At 36.2% G+C, this 7,231-nt stretch overlaps 1 protein-coding gene across 2 annotated transcripts in view; it reads left to right on the forward strand.

Moving 5' to 3' along the window:
- Lrrc4c (leucine rich repeat containing 4C) overlaps positions 1–7,231 on the forward strand; it is a 1,191,813-nt gene that overhangs the window by 23,143 nt on the left and 1,161,439 nt on the right. The gene's annotated exons all lie outside the window — the stretch shown is intronic.

The following is a 7,231-nucleotide window of genomic DNA, read 5'->3' on the forward strand; positions in this document are numbered from 1 at the left end:
AACCTTGCCAGCATCTGCTGTCACCTGAATTTTTAATCTTAGCCATTCTGACTGGTATCATCAGCCACCAAACTTAGATACTAATGCACATGCCAGCAAGATTCTGCTGAAGGGACCCTGATATTGCGGCCTATTGTGAGGCTATGCCAGTGCCTGGCAAACACTGAAGTGGATGCTCACAGTGGATGGAACACAGGGTCCCCCAATGCAGGAGTTAGAGAAAGTACCCAAGGAGATGAAGGGGGCTGCAACCCTATAGGTGGAACAACAATATGAATTAACCAGTGCCCCCTGAGCTTGTGTCTCTAGCTGCATATGTAGCAGAAGATGGCCTAATCAGCCATCACTGGGAAGAGAGGCCCCTTGGTCTTGCAAACTTTATATGACCCAGCACAAAGGAAGGTCTGGGCCAAGTAGTGGGAGTGGGTGGGTAGGGGAAAAAGTGTGTGTGTGTGTGGGGGGGGGTATACGGAACTTTGGGAATAGCATTTGAAATGTAAATAAAGAAAATAATAATAATTAAAAAAAAGAAAGACTGGTAGGATGCAGATTGTTTCTTTATAAAAGTAATCCTGATGACTCTTGAGTGATGATTTTTCTAGTTACCCTCTACTTAGAGCAGAGTGACTGAATAGTTAGCTTCCATGACCTGATATAGCCAATGACAGGCAAGGTATCTTGGTTTTTTAAAAATATATTATACCACTGCATTCGAAAAGTTAAGTTTAATTTCTTATGAGTTAAATTATTTATGGGTTAAATTATACAGTTCCTACCACCCACACTTTAGCTACTGGTTTAAACACATCAATTTCATTTATGTATTTTTTTTATTTTATTTATGTTTGTTCATCCATACTTCAGGAATATCTGAACATTTTGTGGAGAAGCATGGCCCCAGATGTGACCTGTTTAAAAGGGCATTTCAAGGTAGCTTGCTACATTTCCTCAGGGTTATAGGGTGATTAAAGGAAAAACCTCATCATATAAACACCTGCTTATCCCTTACCTATGCAAATTTAACACCTTCAAAACCCAAATTGGTATCCACTCTCAGCCACTCCATTAGCTTTAGTTTTGTTTCTAATCTCCTCTGTGCATGGCTCTTTTTTTGAAGCATGCCACAGACTGTGAGACATTATGAGCCCCGGCCTCAATCTCAACCCCAGCTTTTCAGTACTAGTAAATTCTCTAGTTTTAATTTTTAAAAATTATTATTTCTTTCTGCCATGTATTTTATTAAATACTTTCTTTTCAGGACAAAGGTCTCAGCTGAAATTCTTTTATATAATACAGGAATCTTTGTTCTTCAAACAGACAAAGTGTGGAGATAGAGAATTCCTTTTGACTATTGTAAGGCATGAGGGAGTGGCTTCCTACTGGGAATAATGCCACACCACACTTCTTGTGTTCTCCCTTTCCTGAGATGCTTTGTTGTTCAGTTGTGTCTTCCTTCTCAGTGGTGGAGTGGCATCTGCAGTTTGCAAGGTGATTAGCTTCTAGGTATATATTTTCTCTTCACTTTTCTGAGGTTCCTGCCTTTCTTTCTTTCTTTCTTTCTTTCTTTCTTTCTTTCTTTCTTTCTTTCTTTCTTTCTTTCTTTGTCCACCTATCATTCATAATGTTTCCAGAATAATATTTCTCAGACGTCATTATTTTTTTGCCATTTTTATAATCAGACCATTAGATGACACCCCCATGGTCCAAAATGACCAGCTTTCAAATTGTGCTTTACAGATACAACCTAACAACTTTTATCTGTTTTAATGCTATCAAATATAATTTTGGTTGGAGTAAAAAGTTATGAATAGAAAAATGTTGAAGAAAACAGTGAATAAAATTCAAGTTTTATGACACAAATGCAAGCACTCCTAGCATTTTGCCCCTTGACCCTACTCTTACATGGTAGTTGACTGTCTACAGTGTTTCCTATCTACATCACACCTGATTGCCTGGGAACATCCAAATTATCCCTTTTACCTACCTTGATATATCTTCTTCTCTGAAAATCCTACAGAATACTTTTAAAAATCTTTTTCATTGTGAAAAGTCTGTCCTAGGCATTTTTACTTGACATCTCATCATTTGGTATTGCTACTCTGGATTACAATTACAAAGAGATATGTTTTTCACAATGCAACACTACTGAACACTACATCTACTTTTCCATACCACTCTGCTATTCACAGCTCTCTAAAAGAGAGTCGAGCCATAAAGAGATTATTTTATTGTTACACGCACATCTTTTATTCACTATAAAGTATAGCATCAAAAAGAATCCTGCTATTTTAAACTCTACTGAAGTGAGTATAATATTGTTGAAACCAACAAGATAGCAAGGAATGGAGAGCACTGTTCTTAATTCCAATTGCTGACAACAGGCTTCCATGTGAGCTATGTTACCTACCACTGGTGAATAGTTTATCTTATTTGATCATTTTTTGTCATCTATAAAATTGGGAAATTCCTTTTAGAAAAGCTGGTGTGTGTGTGTGTGTGTGTGTGTTTATATGTATGTCACAAAATTGTTTTTATATTGTGTATTTTGAATAAGATAGTTTAGCTGTGATTAGCAGAAAATTCACTTAAAAATATTCCCTAGAAATGGTAAGTTATGTTGAGTAAGCAGATGCTCAGGAGTGAGTAGACCTATTGTTCAATGAATGGGCCAGTCAACACCACCATCAAAGTTTCTGCTTTCTATTCTTTTTCTCATCTACTTTTCAGGGTTTTGAGAATCAACCTAGAACCAATGACCTTAAGATGGTTATAGTAATCTGAAGAATGAGCTTTGCACAAAGCTTTTTTGTATACTTTTTCCCTTGGAAAATATGGGAGTTTTAATTAGATGGTATTTTAGCAGACTTCCCTAAATGGCCACAGATAATTACTACACCTCAGGGCCTTTCCTATACCCATCTCTGTAAATAGAAAATGATCATCAAAGATGATTGGGGCTAGTTATGATTGCTGTGCCAGTTTAGCAGTTTGTTGGACTCTTTAGAAGACAGTGTCCATAGTAATTTGGAATACAGCCAGTATCTTGCCAATGCAAAAGCATCAGAGTACAGCCAACAGAGCAAGTAACCAAGACCTCTTCTACCAGCCTTGTTTTTTCTTCTCTCATCACCCAACTCGAGGGAATAAAACATTCTACTTTCTCAAGAAGGCAGTTTCTTTTATATTGACCCTTTATCTTCAGCCACTGTTGGTATCATTATATATTCTTCAGTATTCTGGTGAGGGCATACGATTTGTAATGCTTGTTTCATGAACAATATGCAGGAAGAGACAAGAGGGGCAACTGGGTCAGTTTTCAGCCTCACTCTGCTCCTGTCCTACAGCCCCAAACTCCTTCCTGCTTAATTAAAACTGCAGGACAGCATCACTGCAAGTCAGTTCAGCTTCCTGGATCAACAATGATGCTGATTCCACATTCATAATTAATTCTCCCCAGTGTTAAGAATGGAGCTTTGGCTGATTAAGGATTCTTGGTGGATTATTGCAGATGTCTGATTTGCTAAAACAACAGCAGCCATGCGGTGTCTTCTTGATCTACATAAACTTGAGATGCAGAAGACGAGAAGAGGCATTTTATGTTTCCCTCCAGAAATCTCACTTGACATTTAGCAAGGGACATTTGTTAGAATGTCAGTTTGATAAAACTGCTTGCAAGAGTCACTCAGCATTTGCTACTGAGCTATAACAATTGTTAAGAGCCATAATTACTCCAGGCAGGTTTAAGGAAAAAAATATTATTAGAATACTTAGGCCAAACACCCCCAAGCAAGTAACCATGCTTCTTCTGTCTTCCAGTTGAATTAGTGTCTCCCTGACACACTCTAAATATCTTGGCAGCAAAGTTACCCACAGCCAAGAAGGCAAGTAGGAGTCAGTTATGTTTTTCAAAGGGATGAGCAGAAAGGTCTGCAGACATAGAACTGCATATAGAAAACAAATTTGGGGAATGAATTCTGCATGTCATATTATGAAAACCAATAATTATATAACAAATAATAATGGCAATCATTTGGATTATGTTTACTATGAGCCTCTATAATGTTATTTAAGCTTCTTATATCAACATTTACCTCACAATTCCAATTCTGTCAGGGAGGGGAAATAATTATTACCACTTACACATTAGGACACTGATATGCAGACATGTTAGGCACATTACCAACCATCATAGTAGGGCTTGGCCTTCAAAATATTCATTTTATTACACCATTCATAGCTGCTGTATCTTATTATCTTCTTATGTGTCTGATGCTTGTATAATATACTATGTAAATTGCATGGTACAAACTATTCACTAATCTATGGAAATGTAGCAATAGGCTAAAACTTGTTGACAAATCTTTAACACAGTATAGGGCATGCAGTATTATGGGTAAGAACTGTTCTGGTTATTTATTACCATGACCTCATACTTGGCTAGCTATACCTACCAACTACTTAATTGCAAATGGAGGAAGATACATACCAACTGAAAAGCTAAAAATAAGTAGAATCAAGAAATACTACAAAAGCCTGGATTTGAAAAGGGAAACTTTTGATAAAAGAAACAACACCGACCAAGCTAAGATGTGTTTGTTCTCCACTTTGGAGAAAGCAAAATATGTTAGGATAAATGTTTTTTATTGTTAATTCTTTGTTCATTCATTCATTCAATCACAGAAAAGTGTTTTTGAAATCAATTTTCAGCGGAGGCATTTGTACAGCACTGTTTGTAGAAGGGGAAAAATGACACTCTTCTTTATAAAGGCAACACTGAAGGGGAAAAGACAGCCATGGAATTACACAGCTTACAATACAATGGTACTCTGAGAGGCAAGATCTATTACTTCCTTGCGAGACTGCTTTTGAACTGCCTCATAGTCATGTTGTATCTCTATTTGTTCCATAGTATTTGGGAGACAGCTATGTTGCCCCCAAATCACTTCGGAGAAATGTAGACATTCGAAAAGGGACTCCTGTTGAGTACTTGAAAGATTTCAAGGAAAGTTGTCTCATTATTATTTCAAGGTTCTATTATCCCAAAATGCCTCCTCAAATGCTATCAAAAGGCTCCTCTTCAGACTTTCAGAACTACTCTGCACATGAAGTGAGAAATTCCTGGAAAAGAACAGTAGTTTCTACTTGTCACATACTACTGTCCCTCACATCCTTTGTGGCAACAGAATGCCTTTGGGGTGTCTTTTTCTTGTTGAGTCAAGCAAGGGCAAAACTTAAGAGTGTCCAAAGGTGGAGGGGCTTTGTACATGAGTGTGAAATGAATGAGGAGGTACATGCTTATAATTCTAGTGTTTGTAATTACTGTGAGATTGACACCAGCCTCGGCTACGGAGTGAGATCCTATCTTCTTGCTAAATGAAGAATGATTAATAAATCTATCTATCTATCTATCTATCTATCTATCTATCTATCTATCTATCTATCTATCTATCTATCAATCTATCTATCTGCACACAGAAAAAGGAGGGTGATGGTGGAAATAGAATCAGCAAAGGCAGGCAAGGTTAAGTAACATGTTAGAGGCAACACTAGAGTTGCAAAGGAAATGGAGATGCAGGAATTGGATATTCAGAAAATCTTTAACTTATATTGCCAACTCAAAGCTAACCATGAGCCACAGAATCACCTTGTTATTCTTTCTCTGTGTTAATTTATAAGTGTTTTAAGTGAAAAAAGCTTATATATAGTTAGAAGTTGTAAGTCAGTGTGATGGTCACACAGTTCTCTTATATAATAGTTAAAAGTCTATAACAGGCATATTTTAAAATTTTGACAAGGTTTACATCTCATCCTTTCTGGGTTTTGTCATGTGCTTATGCTCAGCTGTTTCTTGCTGTCTTATAAAGTCAGTATAAACACAGTGTTTTACCTTCTCAGCCTGGTCTCTTACAGCCTTTCATGATCAGCTACCTTTCCAGCTATACTAGTCTCACCCCCTACTTCTCCCCTTCCCCTTCTTCTTCCTCTTCTATTTATTTATTGATTGATTGATTGATTTATCGAAATCCTGAACAGGGAAAGTATTTTGACAATGGCCTGCAGAGATGGCATTGCAGATTAGAGTGTGCATCTAACTAACGCCCCAGCACCTTTGTACAGCACTGTCTGTAGCTCCAGGTGATCTGCTGCTCTCTTCTTCTCTCTGCTGGCACTGTATTCACAATAAACCAGACACACACACACACACACACACACACACATTTACAAACAAAATAAATCTTGAAATCTCCCAATCAGACACAATTTGGATGAATACATATATATTTCAGAATATACATATATATTTCCTCGTTACAAATTTTTAGCTTTACCTTCAAGCTTCCAGGACTGATTCATATTATTTCTTTTGAACTAAATGTAAAACAGTATTGACCATATTAAATGCTTAGATATACATTAAGTTTTTAACTAAAGATTTATAAAAATGAATGGATATATACTACAAATTCTCTAACTTACACAGATAATGTTTAAAATTTATGTAGTCTTTTACTTGTGAACTCTTTAAGTAATTTAATTTTAGACTCTGTATTATGTCTTTAATTTATTCCATATAATTTAATTTTTCAAATCACCCTATAGGGTAGAATTTATTGTTTCCACTTAACATATGAGAAACTGAGCACTATGAAACAATCTAGTTAGATTCATGTAGTATTAAGCCAGAGAAACAGGCTTTTTTTTTTAATCCCCAAATACCTAAAGATATATTTGTTTTGTTTTGTTTTTGTAGTTGGAGAATATTTTAATCACAATTATCTTATATCTGTATATGTTTACACTAATATTTAGATAACTTCTTTAGTCATAGAATATGTATCCAGTCTTACATCTTATTATTTCTTTCAATGGCTGTGTTATAGAAGAGTTAACTACGAGCCTTCTATTTAACATTACAGGGTGATGTATAAAATTCTGTGATCCCATGTGTGCACGTGTATGTATGCATACACATGTGCATGTTTTCAAATGTTGTTGCTTGGTGTTATACCTGACAGAAAGTCAAATTCCACTCATATTCCCAAAGAAATTAATGCCTTTTGACTGGGGACAAATAGATCAGATTTTAGATATGCATTTCAAAATCTTGTAATTCTTAGAAAGTCTTGTTCTCTAATACAGCTTCATCAAACTTCCAGGTGGAATAATCTTTGTATGTGTTCATGTGTGTGTACAAGTGTGTGTAGTGTGTGTGTGTGTGTGTGTGTGTGTG

The sequence above is a fragment of the Mus pahari genome, chromosome 3 (genome assembly GCF_900095145.1).
Source record: "Mus pahari chromosome 3, PAHARI_EIJ_v1.1, whole genome shotgun sequence".
In the NCBI taxonomy this organism is placed as follows: Eukaryota; Metazoa; Chordata; class Mammalia; order Rodentia; family Muridae; genus Mus; species Mus pahari.